The sequence below is a fragment of the Excalfactoria chinensis genome, chromosome 5 (genome assembly GCF_039878825.1).
Source record: "Excalfactoria chinensis isolate bCotChi1 chromosome 5, bCotChi1.hap2, whole genome shotgun sequence".
Classification (NCBI taxonomy): domain Eukaryota; kingdom Metazoa; phylum Chordata; class Aves; order Galliformes; family Phasianidae; genus Excalfactoria; species Excalfactoria chinensis.
Window position 1 is genome coordinate 50,094,582 of NC_092829.1, and position 25,546 is coordinate 50,120,127.

Consider the following 25,546-nt stretch of genomic DNA (forward strand, 5'->3'; position numbering starts at 1 on the left):
GACAAAGCGTGCAGAGAGTCTGCAAGGGCTGCATGTAACTGGGAATGTCCTCAAACCCCCATGATGCCAGTGACACAATAGCACTTGGCACTTAGCATACTGAATGTACTTCAAGGCTTTCAACAAGTAAAACTTTCACCTTCCCTCACTCTCAAATTGGCAAAACAAGCGTACCGTTCTCTTACAGCCAGCCAGAAATGGGAAATTAACACTGACAAAGGGGACAAGAGGCTTACGGTGAAACTTCCCCTACCTCCTACCCAACAGCAGCTCTTAGAAAGCCAAGCTTATTACAGACACAATTGACTCACAATGAAACTTTGCTATAGGGCAAGAAAACCAAAGGCAGAAAAATAATTTCTCTCTGCACAGCATCTGCTTGCTGACTTTATTGCTGTTGCCAACTCAAACTGCTGAATTAAATAGTAGCAATATTTGTACAGGCAGGAGAAACATTCAGCATCACTAAGTGAGAAACTGTGCTCCTCTCTTTTTGCACCCACTTCTGTCCTTAGCAGAATGGACTCTCCAAAGCTCCACAAGGAAAAAGAGTCAACTTTTCTCAAGGTGCCTCATAGCATGTACACCACAGCTCTGCACACAGGCTCAGGCAGAAGAATTTCAACGTGGGGTTAAGCAGGTGTCAAAGACCTTGTGCAGAACTCAGCTGGTACCTTCTCCAAACTGATGGCCACAGGGAAGCAGGAGGCTGCCTGGCCCTGTGGCTGAAGCACTGATCAGAGACTGCTCACTGCCTCTTGGTTATTATATGGTTATTATCCCTGAGCTGCTTTGGAGACATTACAAGAGCGTTCCACCGCATCCTGTGCAGTGCTAAGCCCCAGTCATTACATTTTACCTCTGCAAATGCTCACTACAGTCTGTTACTGATGGCACTGGCTCATTCTTGGGTGCCAGAATGGCCTACCACCACCTGTCCCACAGCAAACAGATTGACGCAAGGGCAGCCAAAGTCCTTCTGGCATTGACTGGGGGAAAAACATCAGCCAGGCAACAGACAGAGGAAGTCTGCAGCAATTCCAGCCTCATCTGGCCTATGTAAAGCACTTCAACAAGTTTCATTCCACGGAGGAAATTTCTATACGATGCCGGATGGGCACAGCAAGGGGGACAAACCACTGAAGCGCAACACACTGCACCAGATATGTCATCTACCTTGCTGAAGCCAGAGGCAATTTTAGAAGAGCATTATTCACAGCTGCATTCCACTCAGGCTTCCCTGTGTGTTACTCATGCCCTCCTCCCCCAGGTCCCCCCTGCTACCTATGCTTTCTGCTGTCTGTGCTGTAATGGGGTAAACCTACAGCAAGGCACACCAGGTGAGAAAGAAGTAGTTTAAGTCTGTCCCTGAAGTGCAAATCACATGTAGCGGTGTATGCAATTCAAGGAAGCTATGCAAACATGCACAGACTTTTCCTGATGTGACATACCTTTCCCTCCACCAGAATTGCAGGCAACATAGCAAGCAGTGATGTAGGAAAGCAACACACAGGCCCCTTAACTGTCTTCAATTAAAAGAACTGTTGTCAATTCTATGCAACTTGCTAACTTCCTAAAGATAAACCAGAAACAAGTCAGCAGAGCATGTGCAGTGAGATCAGTGGTTTGGAAAATTTGGTCAACTCATACAATCGCATTCTGTAAATGAGAAGAATCTGAAGCAGTAAGAGAGCCTCTCCAGTACTCTCCGGGGGAGAAGCAGCAGCATGAAGTGTAATGAAGGTAAAATAATTGAATCTCTCTCTTTTTTTTCTTTATTTTTAAATTCCACTTTCTGAGTTTGTTCGTGAAGAATATCAAACCAAACCAGGCTCCATCTATAATGCCGGCTGGCTCTATTGATAAAGTTTTGCCTCCTGAAAGACTCCTGCTTGGATTACCTCAAGCATTTGTAAAGAAGAAAAGAAAGAGGCAGCTCTCTCTCTTTTCCCAGCGTATCCTCTCTTGCTGTTTCAAATCGGGTGTAAAAAACTGACAAGCACACGAACCGCATATTTGGGCAGGCTAGGGAGAGCTGGTAAGAACAAATCTTTTGGGTGCTTTTCCCCCAAATATACCTAAAAGTGAATAAGAAAGAAAGAACAGAAGGAAAAGGCAACACTGCCACAGTCAGGTCTCTCTTGCACAGCCATACTCAAACCTCCCCTGACTTCTGGTGGGAGGTTACCAGCCAATTCACCTTACCAATGTTTTATGGGGCTCTATAGCTACACAGTACTTACAAAGCGATCTTTTGCAAAACAAAAGGCTGACGCTGAAGACAAATTCCTCAACCATTCTGAACTGCTTGAAGGTCTTTTCTTCTCCTCTTAGCACTGTATCCACTTGCAGGTGGTAGGGCTATTTTTAAAATGCAGAAATATCTCCAGATAACTGAGCAAGGAAGAGCCTATTGAGTTTTTTATGATGTGTACTCCCAAGTGCCATAGAGACTCCTGTCAGTTCTGAACACAAAAACAACCTGCACATAAATATGCCATGTTTAAGAGTGTTAGGACTGTTTACTGATGTAAGTGCTTTCCCTGGAAGGACGCTGATGCAAGCAGTTACCATATGTCACTGTAACACGTCCCCATAAAAGCACACAGTTCCAGAAGACTGCTGGGCTTCTACACAACAGAATCTGCTCACCTTCCGTTCATCTTGTTTTGTTGAGGGAGAGAGAACAATTGTGTATTTTATTCCTATCCCATGTTTTCATGTCTTGTTCACTCTGTTTCTAATATTACTTTACTTCCCTTCTGGAAAACGTAAAGAAGGGCAGAAGACCTCTTCATTCCTTCATTCTGTTGCCACAACAATGGCATTAAAAACAAAAACCCCACAATTGGCAGCACGGAGTGTAGTACGTAAAGACATAACAACAAAATTTGGCCACACTGGAGCTGAGCTGCAGCTTTTCTCTGCACAGAAGTTTCGCAGCCCCGTTGTTTCTGAAGGCGGCCAACATTGCCCCTGAGCTGCAAAATCCCCTGCATGCAGCCTCTGCAGATACATAATGTACAGCTCTGCGATGTTCACCAAATTTACATCTGGCACTGTTGTTTTTATCAGCACTCCTTCACTACTGGTTTCCTATTCCAGGCCCCTGCTCTCCCCCTTGTCCACCTAAGTGAGCAGTCCCCAGCTGTTCAAATAACATGGTCAAAATGAGCTTTCCCCCCATCATCCCTATGGCTGTTTCCCTATTTTCTGCAATTACCTCTGTCACCCCTTAGCCATTCTGTATCCTGATTCTTTTATCTTTCTTGCATCTTCCTTTACTACATTGCTCAGCTCCTCCTCCAGTTTCAAAGCAATTAAAAAAAATAATAATCCCAAACCTTGCATTATATATAAAATCACATTCATTGTTTCTCATTCTTGACATCAGCAACTCCCATAACTTGTCTACACCCTCTACAAGGATTGCCTTCTCAATAAATTTCAACAGCCCAACATGATAGATGTTCACTTGACATTATTACTCTTACAATCGCTTTGCCCCACTACGCACCATAGTCTTCACCATGTAATCTGTGTCACACGTACACAGAACACTGTCTGTTAAAATTACAAAGGAAGCAAATCAAAACTGACAGCGTATGTTCTCCTAAATAACTCTGGCATTTGTAATCAAACACTGAAAAGCCAAAAGGTTCTCAAGCAAATGTGAAAGGTGATCACAAATGACAGAAAGGAATGTTATCACCAAAATGGTCACTCCAGAGAACTCAGAGCAATCAGATTGCTGTGGCTGGGTAACGCTCTGTTGTGATAAAGCACTTCTGTGCAGATCCCCCTCAATATGCCCCAAAGCCCATTTGCAGACATCCACACAGCTCAACAGAACACAGCAGAGATGTCCTGCTTAAAGTCTGGCCATGCTGTGTAACTTGCTGCTTTGGCACTTGATGGGCAAGAGTACTTGAGATAAAGACCCACAGATCCTTCTTCTACTGCTTTGCAAGTTTCTCTGCTAACAGCAGTTTCTAAATTTTTCCAGAAGGAAACTGCTGAAGAGCAAAGTTAGGAAAGCAAAGAGGCAAACCTGACAAAGCCGGAAGAATCAGCACGTCCACATCTCTGTATGTCCTGCACCTTCTTGATCTATGCTATACCTATAAACTTATAACTGAAAGCAAATGACTTTATCGATAGTAAAGATCCTTTTCAATTTTTCATTCACCCAACTACATTAGAAGTCACTCAGATCATACAGTAAAGAAATCATGTGTTATAATGCCATCTCCCTGCTACAGTAATGATCCACTGATGAAGCAAACATCTGCCATTTGGCTAGAAGATGCATGATTGCTTGGGCATGACAGCCTCAAGAGGTTAAAAAAATGCTGGCTACAGGTGCCTGCCTGTTCTGAAAGCTCACACTTGAAGTCTTGCAATAATTTCCATTACCTGACATAATTACAATGGATGCAAAAGTTAACCCCACACCCGCCTCAAGGCCTCAGCATCCCAAGACATGACAGCCAAATAACAACCGTGGTTGTGTTATGCTAATGAAATGGCTAAAACAACTACAGAGCATGAAAAGACAAGGGAGCAGTAAGGTGTCATTGAGCCTGCTGGTACAATACAATAATACTTGGATAAGTGAAGGGATGGAACATACTGCGGAATTAGAAGTGATTTCCCTTATCAGCTTTTTCTAGTAGGATTCCCTCAGGGACCTGCAGAAATTAAAAATTATGATTGTGCTTTCTGAAAGCCAGAGGTAAGCACACAGATATACTGGCTGACATTTTCAACAACCAAACTATCGCCTGATGGAAATATTCGGCTTTTGGCTCCTTCTCTCAAGCAAGCAGCTAATGGCACAGCCTGTCACAGTAAGGGTTTGTGAGTGTAAATGAGCACTACAGATTTGCAAACAATAGTGCTAGAGCAGACAAGGCAGCCCAGATGCTAAATGGAAAGAAAGCAGGGGAGGATAGAAACTCAGACCCACTGCTCCAGTAATTTCTCTACCATGGTCTACAAAGAGACCTCAGTGTTGTTTTATGAAAAATGAAACACCGCTGTTGTGTTGTGATGGGTTTTTTTGTTTGTTTGTTTTAAGAGAATGTTTATGAAATGCTTTTGAAATGTTATTGCTCACTGTGGGACAATTGCATTTTGCTGCAAAGCAGCAGGATAACGTGTATAATCCAGAGAAGCCCTTGGTTCAGTGGTAACCTGCTGTACAGTTGAATGTAGCAAGCACCCACACAGCTCCCTGCTCCTGCACCACGGACAATGGCAGAAACCAAAGGCAGGTCAGCATATATACACATATGGTAGCAGTACAGAAACATACCTCACTCCTGAACCTTTCAACAGGAAAGCTACAGAAAGCAGGAATTTTATTGCTGCAACCCCATTTCAAGTTTTTAGCTCTCATAGAAGAGCTTCTGCAGTCACTAAGTCAGCACTGTACCAAACCCACTGCATTAGCAGCATTCCTCTATAAGCACAAGAAAATGAAGGAAAGAAACATATCCCCCAAAGAAATCACATCCTTATTAACCAAAAGAATCCACCCTTAACTGTGAAGTTTCCAAGGTACTTGCTAAATAATTAGATGAAGCTTTGCATGATGAGAGATTTCTTTGATAGTCCAGCCTCATCTCTGCAACACCAGCTCCAGGTTTCCATTGGAACATGCTGAAATAAGCAGGCATGATAGCAGAGTGCTACTGAGATGCCAGCTCTCCTCCAAGCAGCCAGTGGCTGTAATCAGTGCATTTTTATTGCCTTTATAATCTCTGACTCTTAAAAAGCTTCCCAAGACAAATGAATGAAAAAAGGCCTCACAGACTGTGTGCAAGACTTGTATTACTGCAGCTATTTGGGGGAATAAAAGGACAGAGAGATGGAGTGGTAGAAACGAGCACTCCGCTCAGTTCCTACTCCAGTATCTCATCAGTGAGGATGTTCTGCTCTCAGAGAGCTGTAGCCACAGGCTTGTTTAGCATTAAACAGGTGGTTTCCATCACTCATTTGCATACATGGATAAAGTTCTACACAATACAAACCTTATAGAGGAAGTACAACTTCTTAATTATTTTGCCAATGAAGACTGCAAGCCTAAGATAATGTTATGTTGGAGTTTTTTGCCAGCTATGGCTGGCTGGGAGCTGAATAAGAAGGAAGCTAGTTAAACTGACAAACATGAGGCCGAGCATTGATTTTCCAATTGATTTCACTAAATAGTTGTCCACACAAACCATAGTGTGGAAATTCCTGAACTGGTTTAAAATTGACTTATAATGATTTAGCTTATGTTGGCTCTTTATCGACTCATGTTTTAACCACATTAGGGGGAGAGAAAAAAAAAAGTTGTGTTCTTTGTGTCAGAACACAGCAACATGCATTGTGACACGTCCTAGCAAGAGCAAGGTTGTCTGACATACGCTTGTATCAACAAATATCTACAAATCTGGTAGAGACAAGATGTAAGTATCTTCTTGTAGACTTGTGTAATTGCAAGAGATCCAGACTACATTTCAAAGAAGATAACCAGCAACTGCAATGCCAGTTGTTGGTTGGGAGCTCAAGCAAGGGCTCAGCATGGGAACAGCATCTCAACCACTCGACCATGGGTGGCACAAAGCCACAGGTCCAGTGATGAGTCTTTTGACAGCACATCCAAATTTCCTGACCATTACGGAGCATCAGAAGAGAGTTGCACATCAGTCTAAGTCTGCTTAAGTAGAACTCCACCTTCAAAGGAAATCAGGGCACTTCTGCTGTTGGAATGTCTGTATTCCTGGAGGGAAGGTTTAAAAGTGAGTGGTCATGGATCAGTGCAAGTGTATTAACAAATAGACGTGCTTTATGCTGACTATCATACTGAAAGAAAATTACAGATATATGTCCTTTGACAGCAGTAAAATCATTTAAAACCTAGCTCTTGACACAGTCTTAACTGTTGGATGTTGCTCATTTCTTTTTTACTTTGGAATACCCTCTATACAGATGTATTTGCCTTTGTAATTGCAGATATGAAATTAAAATCTTCTTCCACTTCCCTGGACAATCAAGATTTTCCTCTCTGCACAGTTTATAGCAGCTCACTCTTTGATATTTTTTTAATAACTTGTGTTGTGTTTGGTGCTTTGGGGAGTGCCTATGACAGAAAGCACTTTATTACTTCTCTGTTTGAGTTTGCTGCAGAGAACTCACCAGCTCCCATCACAGAAAGGATGGATCTAGGCAGCAATTTAATCAAGCAATGATTGAAAAATTAAAGGTGGTGGTGATTAATATGGATTTAGGACTTTTGTCTGAATGGGTTTTTTAGCTGGAGAACACAGCATGGTTCTCCATGGTTGTTTTTTTTTTGTTGTTTTTTTTTTGTTGTTGTTGTTGTTGTTGTTGTTGTTGTTTTTCCCCTCTCCCTGAAAGATTGAGGGGGACACAAAGGAAACCTCTTTAGTCATATCATTTCTCTCCTCTTGATATTCAAAGAAAAGCCAGGGGGAGAAAGAGGTTACAGACAGCACATGTTATTATCCTTAGGTAAATATCTATGCATAATCTCAGCAATCACAAGCTCACCTCTGTGTATAAGCAAAGACTGAGAGCATGGAACCTGGCTTGGTCCAGTGCCAGAAGGGAAATCCTGCCCAAGATGTGAACAAAAATTGAGACTGAACCATCAGTCAAGCTGATGAAGAAATAAACCCTTCTCAGGCAACTGGAGCATATGCTAAATATACAGAGTAAGGATGTTTTATGTTTCAGAGTGGAGTCAAGATCCTTAAAAGGTGGTAAGCATCAATGATGAATAGCCCTCTAGTCAGCAGCACAAAATGAACCTGAAGAATCTGTTCCATCTCTCTTCCATCAGAGGAAAAGAAATTTCTATAGGCACCTTTAAGAACATATTCCTTGTAGCAATTTGGGAGTGCAGCCACTGTTATCTTGCTCTTTCTGAAGGAATTTGAAGTACCTGGTTTGAATCAGATCCTAAATCAAGTCTCTGTAAGGTAGAACATCAACATCAGTCAAACTAATCCTAGTTATGGAGTCTCCACAACTTTTGTCATACCTTTCTGTATTGCTCCCATATACAAGTTAATGATGCAAATTCAAAAGTCAAGCTGGTCAGAGTTGTTCTGTTTAACTCAGTACAAACATTCTTATGCACACACTTACTTTCACTTAAACAGCTTATTTAGTTCTAGATTATCTTAAAATCCAGGATAACTCAGAAGATGAACACTATGAAAAATTTACTTATGCTTTACTGTGACTACCTTAATAACAATAGAAGGCTTAACCAAGCTGACACAAAGTACATGTTATGTTGGCCTCAATTTCTTTCCCAGCAAGAAGTGGGTTCTGCCTAGGCATCTTTGAAGAAACATGAGATCTATCTCATCTTCCATAAAGTACTGAAAAATTAAAAGAAAACAACAAAAACAAAAAAACATAAGCAAAGAAAGAAGGTTATTTGCAGATTACAAACACCTTGCCTGAATAAGGACTACCAAAGCCTTCATTTCAGCTAATAGACTTATTTTTCCCCTCTTCCTTTTTATTTAAGCTCAGCCAGAGTATGTGATTCACATCTTCCCCAGATGTCTCTTATACTCACACGCGGAACAGATTTTCATAAACACTTGCTTGAGCAGAGATCTAAAGCCCATATTCATAGCACTTGGATTAGTAAGAAGTTACCAACAAAACATCTCTGGAAATGAGGATGTTTGTGTGCAGCTTCAGATATTTTTGCTAACACACATACAAATGCCTGGTTCCCAAAGGACTCCTATAATTTATGTATGGGGTATCTAAGGGAAAGTGAGAGTGCTGGAAGGCAGATATCCAGTAATTCAATCCCATACCTCCCTGGGCATATACTTAATTGTATTATAAAGTAGTTCTGCAAAAAATGGAAACAAAGCACAATATGTATTTTACTGCTCACAGTTGTTTAGAGGAGTGGTTTAATTTTTCCACACCAGTAAACAGAAAATAGAACAAATTGGTGAATCCTGATTAAAATCACAGCAGTGTATCACTGCTGTGTCGCATGTGTACCAGGGATATCTTATAGCCAGAATCAAGGCTTTGCCAGTTCACTGGCTAGAGAATTCTAATTTGATCTGTGTTCTTTAACCATTTTGCAGTAACCAAACCAACATTTTTAACCTCAAGGAAAGCTTCACATGAATTCACAGCATGAAATCTGCTGCAATCCAGACAAGGACAAAGACCTTTCTCTAAGAGCACCAGGCTTCCTCCCCGCTTCTGCTTCTGAGCATCCTCTGCGAGCCTGAAGTAAAACAAGATCCATTTGTGCTGCTTGTGGCTGAGGTTAGTAAGATTTAAGACTCAAATACACAGCCTCATCACATCCAGGATTCTGAGACAGACTGGGAAGAGAGGGCCCAGCCAATCACAGCCACCCTCTTAACAACCTACATACAGTAGAGCAGTACAGAATGAGAAATTGTAGCAACATGCAATGTTTGTGTTGAATCCTTTAGGCCAAGGAAATATTTGTTTCTTAGTACAACAGGCTTTTGAAAATGCTGGACTGCATTTCTTTGAAGCTCAGACTCTCCATCTGCAAACTGAACATGAAAACACCACCATGGAGTGGCAACATATGACTTCCTCACTTCTACAGTGCTTTTCAAAAGTGAGAATAACTAATGCTTTAAGACAGATGTATATTATCTTGATATGCAGATGCTTCATAGCAATGCAGCCCACTTCCATCACCTATGATTTTGAACCTTTTATTGAGTGACCAGAACCTAGAAACTTAAAGAAAGCAATGGGAAAAGCAGATCTTGTTGAAAGAGAAGCACAACTACAAGCTAACCAGGTTCCTACCGTCACCCCTACAAATAAACAGCTGTCTGATAAATGGATGGTAGCACCCCCAGCAGCAAGAACAGAATCTGATTTCTTTTTGTAGATGATTTATGAAGGCACAGAGAACTTGTGGGCACTGCATTTCCTGGCAAGCCACTGGAGCCAGTCCCCTACATCTGACAGGCAGGAACTCTGCCAGCTAGCGGTCACACACAGGGACAGACCTCATATTAAGGAGCCGCAGTTTGATTTTTCTGTGGTCAACCTTTACCCTCAATGAGATTTTCTCCTTCGACCGCTGCTTCCTCTTTCTAAACCACCTTTGCTTTGCAGGACAGTGCCTGACACGATACACTGGTGTCAGCCTTCCCATCCCATTACATGGCAGATTTTAATGTGCACACACCAGGTGCTGTCAGCCCAACGGAGTCAGCGCAACTCTGCCAAGCAGCTCACAGGGCTGACATCTCCTCCCACCTTCTCTGCCCATCTCCACACTTAGCTCGAGGCAAGCCCTGTATCCCCTGCTGCCAGATGACATATCTCAACCCCAGGGGCCCAAAGGAGGAACTGCACTCCTTTCCTCAGCCTCGCAGCCTGCACTGCTGCTTCTCTGTGTCATGGCAAGCCTGTGAAGTAAATTGTTGCTATCAGCCTCTCCCCCTCATATAACTGGCAATGCTGATACCAGACTGCTGTGCTTCGTGCATAATTCATCAAGTTCATAACATGCAAAGATCTCTTCTGCAGCTCCTTTCTCTGCATTAAAGTTAACTCCGGTAAAAAGCATCTGTCCATCCCCTTCTTGGTGTGGCAAGAGGAAGCCTGAATTTACAGGGTCTATTGCCTTCATTAGTTACCATAAAAACCGAAGCATCAGCAGCGTTCCCAGCTGAGAAGAGCCCAGCCCGACACACAGCCACAGAAGGTCACAAGGATGCAAGACTCAACTCTGCCATCAGGAATGCAGCTGTGGCCGCAATGCCTTGCACTCATCACAGATTCTTTTTAACAGATTTAAAAGCACTAGGCCTGAAACCCTCTCCCATCCAGACACACAGGGCAAAGGATAGAGCAGGATTTAACAACATCCTCTGTCCAATGGACTAGTATTTTCACACTGTTAGTGTATGGCAGTGCTGTGCACATAAGAACTCCCAGGAGCTTTTGACGATCCCAGCCTCTAGAAGAGTCCTAGGTTATTTTTTAGGAACACATACAGCCAACCCATGGCAACCACACACATTCTTCTTACCCCTTTCAACTGCAAGAGCCTCTTCCTCTCTGCCACACCATCCTCCAGAAGCTCTAAATGCTCTGTCCCCTCTCAGTAACAGCTGACCATTTGGGGTCATTAAGAAAGGAGGCTGATGAGGGTCGTTCAGGCTCACACCTGAATGTAATATTGATGGACTCGCTGCTGCCAGCTGAAGGCAACAAGCAGAGCTCTCCAAAGCAAAGGCAATTTCTCAGTTTCTGCCTTCTGTTACACAGCCTTTTCCACTTTTTCCCTGCAGCAAATAACTACAAGAAATGTTCACAAAACAATAGGGGAAGGAGGAAAAAAAAGACACCAACATAAGAAATAACTTGACATCTATTTCTACAGTAATGAAACAATTACTAACTAATCAGAGCTAAACAAACCAAGCAGGACACAGACACAAGAAAGCATTTTCTAATAAAGCTCCCTGCTCACTGAGGTGGCAAAAAGATGTATGATTACTTCCCTTTTGCAGGGCAAAAGGAAGCCTGCAGCAGGCTCAAGTTTGCAGGTTTGTAAGGCTTTGCTCTCAGCCTAAAGCATGGGGTCCAGACCATAGTTACAATTTACTCCTATACCCAGAAGTGGGTCGAATGCAAGAGCTTCCTGCTTTTCTCCTTTGCACCAACAGAAGAAATTTGTCTGGGAGAAAGCAAAGAGGAGCCTAAGAGCCAAGCTATCTCGAGTAGAGAGCTGAGAGGCAGAGAAGCTCCAGCTGTGCTGCAGATTTAATAAGCTGCAAGGGGACACAGCTGCCCCGGGCAAGGCAGAGTGGGAGGCAGCACATGTCCCAGCCCTGCAATCTTTGCTTACAGCACCCTGCTACCAAGAAGGAAACTCAGAAGACTACACTTAACAAGAGATCTCAAGAGCATCAGTGCTCAAGAAGCATTTAGATGTGGTACTATGGGATGCCAGTTAGCAGGGAAATATTGGTGGTAGGTAGATGGTTGGACTAGGTGATCTTAGAGATCTTCTCCAACCTTAATGATTCCATGAACATGAGTCTCACTACAAGACAGAAGACACAAAACGCTCACTGTGCCTCCTGTAACTAAATCTGTTACAATATATCTCCCCTCAAAATGCGCAGCTACAAAGTATAGTATAGCAAAACTAACCTTCAACAACACAATACATAAGCCTCGTACGCACTGCTACAGCACTGGCTATCACCACCAGCTTTACAGAAGTCAAAGGTATCCAGTGGAAATATTTCCTACTATTCCCCCATAAGCATTCCAACCCTTCGTGCCTCAGTTTTAGAGACATCTAAGCATCACATAAGGCTGACATGACCTTTCTGCCTGGCTGCAGCAGTCTCGTACTTTTCCAAATGTAAAATCCCACACCATCTAAACCACTGCTGGGTTTTTCCCCTTTCTGATGCTCCTTTGACTCCAAGGCTGCTTCTCCCCTCTGCAGGCAACAGAAAGCCAAGTGTCTCCCAGCCTTCGGCACAACTGTACCCAAAACATCAATGCCTCCAACCATCCCCCATAAATCTCACAAAATATTTTTGTAGCCATTATTTCCTTTCTTACCTTTTCCACCCTCAAGCTACAGCTCCAAAGCCTGCACCTCCAGCTTTCTTCTGATGCTCACCTCCCCTTGGTAGTTGGCAACCTCTAGTTCTCATCAGTTAACTGCCTGCAGCTGGGGGAGTTAGCCAGGCTCAGCCTGAACCATTTCTGATACTCCAGAGGGCTGCTCAAACTCAGCTCAAAAAAAGCCACTTGGAGTTGGTTAGTCTTACACAGAATGGAGAGTGTTCAGAAGCTTTTGCTGTACTTTCACAGTCATAACCCATCTCCAAACAAACATACAAAACAGAATAACATTGTTTAGGCTGACAAAAGATCAGACCATTGCATCTGTTGCAGCAATGTGGGCCCAGCTGTGCTGGATGCAGGAATGGTCAGACAGGAAGCAAATGCCTCTTTGGGCCTAGGGGGCTGTGCTCAGTTAGTGAGCAAGCAGGAAAGTTGATTTCTTCTTTTGCACCAGCCATCCTGCACCAATAGGGCGGGGATACCATCCAAGAAGGTCTGCATGAGTGAACATATATTGCGTTATGGGCAGAGCGTTGAAGCCTGGGACTGGCTTGGAGCTCAGAACTTACAAGCAGGAGGGGGACCAATTTTTTTACATGGTCTGATAGTGACAGAACAAGGGGAAATGGCTTTAAACTACAAGAAGGGAGATCTGGGTTAGATGTTATGAAGAAATCTTTTACTCAAGGGGTGGTGATACACTGGTACAGGCTGCCCAGGGGAGCTGTGGATGCCCCATCCCTGGAGGCATTCAAGGCCAGGCTGAAAGGGACAGCCCTGCTTATGGCAGAGGAGCTGGAACTAGATGATCTCGACTGTCCCTTCCCCAACCTAAGCCATTCTTTGATTCTGTGGCAGGGGAGCAGGCTGAGCATATGGTCTCCTGAACATATTTAAGAACAGCTACTGCCCAGAAGGAGGAAGGTGATTTAAGCCGGAATGAGAGAGCTGTGATGCCACCAAGTGAGTTTGTGCCCCACGGAGGCAGAGTTCATTTCAGGCAGTTATCTCCTGCTTCCTACCAACTGCTACTCTCACCAATGATGGCTGCAGTCCATCCTAATAAAGACAATGAAAGTGAGCTGGACGCTGGAGTGATTCCAGGAATAAATTCCCACCTCCACAAAGGCAGGAACAATCTAGCAAAGAAGGGCACTGCACAGCACATATGGCATGCCAGGAGGGGTGAGCTAGAGCCAATCTACTTTGTCAACTACGGAAGAAAAAGGAAAAAGAGGAAGAAAAAGGATCAGACAGCTTGCTAGGAAGACCCAAGACATTGATCCACATTGCCCAGGATGATCTTGTGGGGTGGCACAGTCATGACACGAATAGCATCTTTGTTTTTCCTCTTTCTCCTAAAACAGTTAATTTTGGGCAGTAAGAAAAGTTATCTCTTTCATAAGCCCGACCAGTTGCTTCAGGCATAGACCAAAACAGAAACATTAGTCTGACATTATGTTTCTACTGTTAATAGCTGCTAAATTATACTTGCTGCTGCTGTATTCCAATCAGAATTCATAAAGTCAGATCTCTATAGCTCTCTTTTCTCCCAGCAGGCTTTAAGAAAGTTATCCCACCATGAGCCACGTGAGCATTTATCTCCACCTGAGCATATGTGAAAACAAAAGGTGATGGGTATCTCTGCAGCGAGTAGATGTGTGAGAGAAGATGTATTAACGTGCTTTGCAGAGAATTGGCTCATCTCCTCTTCCACCATATATGATCTTTGTAATGCGAAGATAGCAGTGAGCACGCAGCAGTGATATCAGGAAATGGAGATCCTGCTGTGCCTGGTCAGCAGCAGGGAGCTGTGGGCAGCCACAGGGTCCGGAATCGGCACTCGCCTTGGATGGCAGCTTGCTTCCCCAGCTGCATGCACCATGGGGCATCTCACTCACATTGGCTTTTCTGAGCCAGCCTGTGCTTCACATGGCCAGCTTTCAGGATTTAATTCTCACCGTGATTCTCTTCTCATGAGATACAGCTCTCATTCCTGCAACCCAACAATCACGTGGGAAACAAGGCCCTGGATCTGATCTTTGTTCAAATTTAACCTGTTCTGAAAAGGGGCCTTACCAGGTGCTACTGCTTTGTTTCACTGTTCTCCTTTTGCATTTCCAGGCTTACATAAAGATGTCCCACAGGAATGTGGAATCAAGCTCTCCGTTTCTAAACCTTGGCATTTAAAACCCAGTGCTTCCTAATTCACATGTCTTTTTTTCCTCATCTCCCCTATCGTCAGTGCTGTTCTTTAAAAAAAGCCAACCTGTTCAGAGAAAAAGAATACATTTAGCTGGATCACACCCAGGTCTGTGAGGAAAGCACTAAGCCCTAAAGGAGAACAGCTTGCTCATTTTTTTGCCACGTGGAAGTCACCTTAAATATGCTGGACCTGTGCAGATTCCTGCTAAATGTCTCTATAAAACCAAAAATCATTTGTCTTTAAAATGACTGGAAGCGATCATGAAACATAAATCCTCTCCCTTCCTCCCTCACCCCACAAACTTCATATATTATATAAACACAGGGATATTAAAATTATACATAATTTTTAAAGTAAGTGGTATCTGCCTTTGAGAAATTGGGCAGGTAAATTATAGCCTCGGAGACTACGGAAAAGATATGGGGACCATTAGATATATGGTGCTATGAACATCAAAGCAGAATAAATTAAAGCGAAGGTAATTTTTAAAATTGGATACTCTCCAATTCTCCTGCAAGAAAGTCAAATGGAACAAGGGCACTGGAACAGAGTGTCCCAGTGGGAACTGACTGAAAGCTGAGGAGGCTTGGACACAGAAACTGCATTTAGTTTATTATTTTGTTGGTACTTCAACTGTCCACCTGCCTTGGCTTTCTGCCTCCTCAAATTAAAACAGCACAACTTCACAACCTGAGCTCCCCTCCATGATTCTAGGGACCTACTGCAAACACTGACACTTCTTTGAGACCTAGAGAAACTCAAAGGAGATGGAAGCACCCTGTAAAGCTGTGAAGGAAAACAGAAAAGCAAAGTACAGCTCTTTGGTAGCAGCAATCTTGCCCTTTTTAAAAAGTCTGTTAACACTTCTGAAGAATTGCAGAAACTAATTGTATGGATTTAGCATCATTATATACATGTACTGATACTGGTACATATACTGATACCACATACATTTCCACGCCTATCTGGCATTGAGTGTGGGGTAGCTGTGTTCCCACAAGGGCAGTGGGAAGGCACTTGGAGAGCTCTGCCGAGCAGACACTATCTGCAAGGCCTGCAGCTGGGAAAGGCTGAGCACACCACTTTCAGTAGCATGGCTGCTGCTAGGGCTTAGCATGGTCACTGGGTATACAACACAACCTGGATCCTGTCCCCTAAGGTTCTGCTTTTTCTTATCTCTGTGCACTCTTGCACAGAAAATGAGCAACCTTGCCCATTTTCATGTTTTGAGTTGCAGTCCACATGCTTGGAGGAGCTATGGAGCACAGGGTCAAGGACATTTTGCTCTTGTCAGTGTAAGGATCTTACCCCATTACCTTGCCCTTTAGTATCGCCATCTGGCAGAAGGCAAGGACAGAGATAATTATTAACTTACATTTAATGTGCAAAAGGATTCAAAGCCACAAGTTCCACAGGAAAGACCAAAGGGCTCTTAAATTAAAAAGGCAGTCTGTGCTAGAATATAAAATAGAGTATTTAGCTTTTTAATTAAAGAGAAAACTCAAAGAACCCCATTGGAGAGAGAAATTGAAATTGGTGAAAACCAATTTTTCCTTCATCTGATCTTCTGCGAGTAGGTCCCTGCTCCCAAGCTTCACTCCTGCCATCAGGCCCTTTCTGTAGAAAACAGTGTCTCGTCCTTAAGGACTTTTCTCTGTCCTCCAAGCAGCTGCTGTCAAGCAGTGGCTCTCTGACAGCCCCTTCCCCTTCAACACCACTGTCCCAGGGAAGGGGCAAGTTCCTTCCATGCCGTAGGGCTGTCCCTGACCCACCCATCTCAGGCAGAAGATCACAACCAAAATACAGTAGAGGCCAAACACACAGTCTGTCTGTCTGTCTACAAGCTGTTATTCTGCGAAATAACTGGAAACCCTTGACTGACTGTCCTTCCCAACAACTGTCAAAACTCTGCTGTGCAGCAGACAGCATTCGGGGTGGTTTGTTGTATTTTTTTCCTGCAAATAGAAATACAGTGAAAATCCAAATAAATGTGACCCGTGGGATCTGAATTTGCTGTCATCTGATGCCTTCATTTTTAATGATTCGATGTGGCTTCAGACAGCTTCAATCCCCAGCGAGCGTTGCTTGGACCCCACCGCCATGACCTTCCCCTCTGGTCTAAGAGTTCTGCAATTTATGGCCATGATGGATTGTGCTGCTGGAAACCGACACAGAAACTTGTAACTAATATCTGCAGTGAGAAAAGAGAAGGCTTTTCTGCACAAATGCTGCTGTTGCTGCAGCTTGGTTGGGCTTTCCATCCACTTGGCACCTTTGAAGCAGGAAAGCAGGAGTCGGAACAGAAGCGCTAAGAGAAATAGGTGAGGATGCTTAAATCGTGGCAGTACCTTAACTCTGCAGTGCCAGAGGTGGGGGGGGAAGGAGAACTGTCTGACACTCCAGTGGGCTCAGTGATACAAGGAAAGCATAATGCCTGAATAGGTGACGTTTGGTACAGTACTTTCTCAGTAGTGGACTGGGGCATAAGGCTCTGAGTAGGTCAGCACATATAACACAAAAAAACTTTTCTCCCACATATAAATTCAGTGAAGCTTGTAATGGATTCCATATGTCCCAGTAAACCTCAAAAACAACCTTGGGCTTCCTAGGCAATTCCTCTTCAAAACTAGTACTCTCACATGCAAACATTTGCCTGCATGCTGCAATGAGAGCATATGCTGCTGCTTGCAACATTAAACATTATTCAATGGAATAATGCTCATGCTATTAACACAACAGCACACACACTGTGAAAATCCTTATGCCCTCTCCTAGAGCCAAGCAGAGCACAGAGCTGTTATTCCCTTCTATGAAGCGACCTGTCAAGCAGCACCACTCTAATGTTACCTCCCCATTTGCCAACCACATCCAAAGAACACTCTGCAAAGAGTTTCCCTGACTCCTAGCAAGACTTATTTTGTCAAATCTGCGGCTGAGAGCTGCAGATGTCAACACTGCCCTGAAATTTATTTCCTCTGCTTTGCTCCAGAGGAAGAAGCCTTTTTTATGGACAGAATTCTCAGCCTGACAGCAGCAGCTATTACTACACTGCACGGGTTAAATTACAACTTGAGCTACGCAAAGCAATTACATTTCAATTAGTATTGTTTACCGTCAGCCCATTTTTAACTTATTCACAAACATTTGTTAATAAAAAAAGGTTATAAAAAAACAACAACACTTAAGCAGTATATTAAATTGAGAAAGACTGCTACCAGCAAGGAGACTTCAGACAGTCAGCTACTTCTTTTTGCTCTCAGTCTTTTTTTTTTTCTATCCTTCTCAGTCCTGCAATAATGAGGTTTAGAGTCAGTTGGCATGAACTGCTCTTTGAGGTCTTATCTGCTTTTGAGATGGATATTAACAGTGAGGATATTATGAATATTATTCAGCATTGAGGAAAAGGAGCTATGTGGTTTTTTTTGAAGTTTTCAGAAGTATGTGGAAAAATGAAAGTGCACTCGCTTCACCAACAGGTCAAGTTAAAAACAGTCTGAAAGCAGTTCTCCCTGCATCTACACAATCCTTTTCTTGTACAAGCACAGAAAATAATGCCCTTCTTGTTCCCACTAGGAAAAGAACAAAGAAAAAGACTAATGATAGTAATTTTAAAAAATGAGAGTTTGCTCATTCAGTCAAAATTAATAAGCAAGCTCCATATGAACAGGAACATTAATGACAAGGGTCTCTGTACAAACATTCTGCCTCTAATAGAAACAGACTTGATTTGATAAGTGCTGCTTCAAAAGAAGGGGCGGCCAGGGGTCAGCCAAGCACACTCCTGAGCGAACTAGAAATGGTCTGGATAAAAGAGATTAAAGTCTGCCCTTAAAGCAATAAAAAGAAATAAGAATCCAGCACTGTGCATCTCAATTCAATCTTCCACCAAGCACAATGCTAAAGAACCTCATCTCAGGCACAGGATATTTTTAAAGAAAAATCTCCAAGATGATTTTGAATTATTTAAAAGGATGTTACTTCTGATTTTTCAGCCCCGCTACAATAGCAATGGCTCCAATGACCAGAAACTTCAAAACTAATTTATTTTGCTAATAACCCCATCTCTTTCAATGTGACATACTGGGCCCGGTACACATCTCTACTACATTATTGATTTTGGCAGCAAAGTTCGGGGAGTAATTTAAGTTTTTGTAAAGTACTGCAAGGGAGGAGGAGGAAAACAAAAAGAAGTGTGCTTCACTTTTTTACTCCTCTTCCAAAACAGTATTTGAAACTTGCCTGCCTGCTTTGTTTTCCATTCTTGTTGCTGTCGACTCTGGGTCTGCAAGGATCTGGTAATAAGTTAATGAATGAGCAGTGCACAATTGCACACACAGAACTGGAGCTGAGAGACAAGGTGGAGAGATAAAACACCTCTCTGCTGGATACTTTCAAAAATACAATATTGTGGCAGCAAGGAAAAAAGTTCAATAAAATGCAACAGACCATTACCACTGACTTTCCAAGTAAAGATATCCTGACACAAATTCAAATCTGCTAATTCCACCCACTGCCAATCCAAGTCTCTAGGATCTGTTAGGAGTTGATTGTGTTTGTGGCTATGTGAGAAGTTCCCAAACTATGATATGCAAACAAGAATGGGGTGGGCTGTTCTTTTCTCCTGAGAAGCTGGGATACTGCCTGAATAACTAGCCATCTGTGTCTGTACATGGCCTGACATCGAGTCAAAAGCTATTTGCAGCCACTGCTGCTGTCACAGCCACATGGCACCCCATAATCTCTGCTTGTGGTTGCTCAGCAAGCATAGTTTGCAAAACCCCAGGCCATACTTTTAGTACAGCAGAGTGTGACAGGAGGATATCAAAGATTATGAAAGGATATTGCAGCAGCAGTTCTTGAGCTCTGAAAGGCAGAATGAGGTACTAGGGGAAGTCTGGTTATGCTGACCAGTAGAGTGGTAGAATGGAGAAAGCTACTGCATGCCAAAGTATATCCAACCAAAATCAAGTCTGGTGACACAGGAAAAGGAGAGTGCTGTGATAGGGCACAGAATAGGTCTGAATAGCAAAGTCCTCAAATTTGCAGATGAAGCAGCTGGCTGTCCTGGTACTCTGAAAGATGTCTTCTTTCCTTCTCTGGCATTAGGACAGGGAGTCTACAGCTGTGTAAGACAGCATGTCAGCGTCCTCTGGAAACCAAATCCTGACTCTCGCTCATCCACAATTAACCAGTTAGTATTTAGCAAGCCATTGCCCACACTTTGCAGTGAGTTTACAAGATGATTTTTCATGAAATGTGATAGAAAAGGACTAGGCAGGGCTAATTAAAGAAAAATTTAAAAGAGTGTTTTATATCCTCTTGTTTTGCTGGCAAGGAAAATATGATGAGATCAGGAGAAAAGACTGCACTCATCACAACACAAGCCAAGTGTTTTATAGTATAATGTCCCAGAATATGCAATTCCCTCCCCCCCACAGTTGCAATCACGCTGAGAATAATGCAGCCTCGGCATCTGAAAAACTGCTCTGTCCTACAGTGCAAATTCTATAGCTGCAGGAAAAACAAAACTGAAAAATAAAAACCCCCTTTCTTCTCTTTCCCATCAGGACTGCTGTGAAAAGGTCTCCAAGAGCATATACTTATCATACAACTGAATGTATAATGTCAAATAACAACCTCTCCAGTGGTGAGTTATTTATATGTAAAGTTGCCACAGTAAAGCACCGCATTACTTCTGCTCTATTTAAGTGCTCACTGACTAATGCAGAGGTGTGTGCATCAGAAAAAAATACCTGAAAGCAGCAGAACTGAGGGAAGCCAAGTTCGTTTCAAGACTTGGTGTTTTGAGAATAACCCTTGCCTTGGCTGAAGTATGGCCTCAGTGAATGAGGTCAGCTTTATGACAGCAGAAACAAATGCTGTGCAAATAAATAGTTCTGCCACAAGAACTTGTTTAATTTGGTGACTCCTGTTTTTGAGGGGGTTTTTGTACATATGAACGTAGTCAATCAGTTTGTGGAAGAAAAGAGGCATTACAGGATGAAAATGCAAGAGCACTTTCATACAGCTTGGTCATATTCATGTCTTTTGAGAACGTAACATTCAATTTGGAAACCTCCTTTCCAAGCAATGCCTGTTACCACCGATAAAGGGGAATGTATTCACTATCTTTTAAATAAAAATATTTTTCACCCATCCTGATTGTTTTTTCCTCTGTTGTCATTACAATGTGAAAGTGCAACAGCTTCCACATTGTACAGCTGCCCACTGATATCTGAATCCATTACAGGGAAAAGAGAATGGATGTCAAAATACAGTGAGTACAGTAAACTTAATTTGAGGCTCCTACAGAGCTACTAGGCATACCCTGAGCCTAGTATGAGATAACACCAGGTGGGAGAGCTTTAGAAAAAGTGGCTTTAACAGGAACAAACTACACAGAAATGCTGCTTATTATTAAATCTGCATTTTTGCTTCTGTTAAAGGAATACTGCCTCATCTCAAAGCACAGCTCCAGCAAACAGAAACTGCCAACAAAGAATCTCCCTTTTTTAAAAGACTGCTTCCCAGCAAGCTTTTCTGATGGGTGTCCTTGAAACCCTGCAGAGGGAAACAAGGGCAGCATTAAAACCATCAATTGGCAGCTTGCTGTTGGTTGCACAATCTCTCTACAAGCCAGCTCCCGTTTTGTTTTCTTATTCCCTTCACAATGATCTCATTCAGTGTTGCTATCTCAGAGCCCATAGTACGGAACCATAGTTCCAAGGTTTTTCCTCCCACCCATGACAAAAAGAGGTGTTTTTTAATTGAGATAAACTTAAATGCTTAATCCAGCTTAATTCCTCTGCTCTTGGGTGTGAAAGCAAGTTTTCAGGTCTGTGTCAGAAAGTTATGAAACTTTGCTTCAGTCTGAACCAAAGTCCAGGATTCAATGCTCCAGAAACCTGAATCTAACATCAACTGTTCTCTAATTTGCATCCCACAAGATCTGCTACTGTAGAGTGAGAATGATACAGTAGTTAAGGTCAGGCCTTACCGCCTCCAGGTATTTATCAAGAAATGCTTTTGCTCCTTTAAGGATGTTTGTCTGCTTGATTTTACACTGAGCTTTCCAAAAATCTCAAATCTCTACAACTCTGTAAGCAATAACTCGCCAAGCCAAAACACTGCCAAAACAATTATGAAATGACACATTTGTTTGCTTTTTACCTGTCTAGTTACAGCCTCCTTCAGAAACCAGCCAGTCACCTCTCCAGTGTTCAATCTCACCTTTACTTGAGATATGTTAAGTCTTTACTGCATACTTCTGAGACCTTCAAGGCATGTAGGTATGAAAGAGAATGGGGAACCCACACCAATGCCTGTGTGTGCTTTTCAGTTCAGAAAACCCACAGGGCAAGCAGCTAAGGCCTGCTCCTGACTGCCACTTCACCCTACCTCCCCTTCACATCAGCCTGCCTTCCCACACAGCTCCTCTCCCAGCACTGTGATGTTTCACCTGGGCTGCATTTTGCTTTGCCAGTGACTGCTTATTCCCAACCAGAAAAAAATAGAAGCAGACCCATCATTAGCTCCCTCGGGGGTACTACTGGATGGATTCTGAATCACACCCCAACTCAATCCGATGGAGCCCTGGATATAAAACATAGTAAACAGTTGCTATAAAAATAATAGTGCTACCAACTGCTTAATACTCCTTATATCGTAAATACAGAATCAAAGGATTGACATTTTGTAGTCATGCACAAATTGAAATGTCTGGCAGATTTAGCAGCATCTCTAAAAGTGATCCATCCTATGCTCCTCTGTGCAACATAAATTAAAGTGTGCAACACAAAAATCCCTGGTTTAGCATGCAATCAAGCTTGTCCAAACCCTACATCTCTGAGACTTTGCACAAACATTATGAGGCAAGGAGACAGGTCTGGGATGCTGGAATTACAGGATTCATTTTAGCGCTTGCCACATACATTGTAAATGAGTGACTATGACATTTCTCGATTATTTTTGTGCTGTTGTACATAAATGACAATGATGATAGTGACCTTCTTTGTTAAGCTGCCTGTAGTACAAAGATGAAAAACAGACATTAAAACAAAGCATTTCTATCACTGGTATTATCAGCATGTTAAACATTCACAGGATCAGAATATAAGTGAGTGCTCATACAAAAGAGAAGCAAATACTATTCAACCAATATAACAACCAAAAATAGAAAAAACAAATTTTGGTTCAACACATTGCAAAATACTGGATGAGGCATCTTTCATATTTAAAAGCAATCCAAAAAGTATATTCCAGTATGAAAAAATAATCATTCTCCTGGACATCTGAACGTTATATTGCACTGTGCTCCAACAAAACATCATTAAAGCCTCCTATAAAATATCAGCAAGCCTTTAATTATTTTTCTCTTACTGGATTGACATCTATGAGTTGGCCCACATTCATTCTGGCTAAGAGCAAGAACTAAAATGAAAGTGCCTCTGGATGCTTGTGATTGGTATTCAGCCATTCAGCCACTGGGACCAAAGTCAAATGTCTGAGTTGCCTTAAGGATGAAGAGAGTGCACCAGCTCTGCAGGAGAGCCCATAGAAGCAGCTCTCAGGACCAGCACTGGATCCATTTCCTATGCTTCCACTGTTAAAGAGGCAATGCTAAACCAGAAATGGGGCTCCTGAGGAATGTTCTGAATACATGGCAGTCTACGTGGTATATCATAAAAGTTTTATAGACTCATCCTAGAAATGACATATACAACTTGGCATGGATGTACAAATTTTGCCAATATAACTGTAGCTAATAAAATCTTTCCATACTATATCATCAGATATTTCCTCTTCCTCTACTTTTATAGAGATAAAGCAATATGATGAATAGGTAGATATAGACATTAGACCAGGATGAGCATTTACAAGTATGGCAAATAACAAGACATAAAGCTGCCCAGCTCTGACTGTCAGTAAGCTAGGAAGGTTTACAGATGACCACAGCCAACAAATCTGTGATTAGCACATGGGACTATTGCCTGCTGTGCAGTCAGCATGTCCTCACTGAGCCAACCTGTGGCTTAGAGGCATTTTGACATGGCACAACCCACATTAGGGATGGACAGTACTGTTGACACAAAGCACTGCCCCTTGCAATATGCGGGCCAGGGAGCTCCGCTTGCCTACAAGGAGAGCCCGAAACAGTGGATACTGGTTTGCATCCTGTTGTCTCAGCCTGGTGCTTTATGTGCACAGCTGGCTAATGACCGTGTTGTATTATGTATAAAGCCATTCACTATGATATGTTCATGTTGTTAATATGCTGTAGAGGGCAACTTCGGGAAATATTAATGCTGGATGGTACAAAAGCAAAGGCAATTCCAGTCCAGACGGTAACAAGAATCCACCAAGTGGCCAAACATTTCCATCTGCTCAGCAAAGAGACTTTGTTCCCTCAACTCATGCCTTCTGCTGTGAGCTGCTGCCACAGCTAGTAGGGAAGTACTGTGTTTGTAGCAGCTTGTGAGCAGCCTCTGCACTCCTTCTTTATCTCTCAGCCCATGCATGGGGTTTTGGGGCTGTTTTGCCTGGCCCTGCCCCTTGGACTGGCCCTTAGCAGCTTCCCCAAGGATGCTAAAGACAATGAGCTCTCTGTTGCACCAAGAGAAATCCATGGTCTAATGAGGTGAACCAGTCTCTAAAAGCTTGGTGCTGATTTCAACACTCTCCTCCTGAACCATCCCATTACCACATGCTTCTTGAAAGCATAAAACAGCCAAATAATATGTATTTTTTGCTTCAGTCTGTACTGTACAGTTCAATTATCTCTGATGTACTTTCATCCTAAAAGGTCCTTCTCTGCTGAGTATATATCAGAACATGATGTATCTTCTCGCTGCAACTTGCAATTGCAACTGACTACTTTTCTTTTTAACCACCTGTGCACTTTCAGTGATGCATCTCTAGAACATTAGACTTGAAGAACCTACTGAAGACTTCAAATACTGAAATGTACCATAAAGACACCTAGAAAAAAACAACAAACCCAAATGACTGTACTGAGTACATTCCTAGAAGTTATGACTTGTATGTAAAGATCCACGACCATCTCCCAGTGCAGTTTTGTTTCCCACACTTAATATGTGAATGAGAATTCCAGGAAATCAGCTCTGAGTACACAGCAGCACTCATCTGCAGAAAGAACTGTGCATGCTAACATTATTGAGCTATTTAATCCCTCCCATCTTTCTGAGCAGGACTGTTTTCCAGAATGCCAACAACAGTAATGGAAGCTCTGCTTCCCTGGGGTGAGCAATCTGTTACCTGACCTACAACACTGGATCACCATCCCAGTTTCCTGCATCACTGGAGAATACCCTTGGTAGCTCTACATTCCTGCTTCACCTCTCTGCTGGTGCTTCATGATGCTGCATGATACAGAAGTGAAATACTGCACTGGGTGACTGACATTCAGGTCTAGTATGTGTTTAAGTCTTTCAGTCACAGTATAACCAACAAGTAGAGCTTCCTGAGATGCTCAGACACTTCCCTATACGCAGGTACTCTCCAGCAGCCTTGTCATTCCTTGTTGCACTGCATCCACAAAATCACTTGTTTGCAATGCTGACAAGATCAATGACTGATCACAATAATCATTGCAACGTGCAGCACTTGAAGGACATTCAACAGATTCAGCTCATTCAGAGGGAAGCCATCCATTAATGTTTCTACAATCACCAT

General features: G+C 42.7%; 1 protein-coding gene across 13 annotated transcripts in view; it reads right to left on the minus strand.

Annotated features, from left to right (window-relative positions):
* TSPAN4 (tetraspanin 4) overlaps nt 1–25,546 on the minus strand; it is a 378,614-nt gene that overhangs the window by 76,803 nt on the left and 276,265 nt on the right. The window contains exon 1 of one of the 13 annotated variants that reach the window (XM_072339197.1): nt 12,640–12,676. The exons of the other annotated variants lie outside the window; for them this stretch is intronic. The gene's annotated coding sequence lies outside the window, so the exon portion shown is untranslated. Of the gene's footprint in view, nt 1–12,639; nt 12,677–25,546 lie in introns of those variants that run through there. 13 annotated transcript variants of the gene reach the window in all.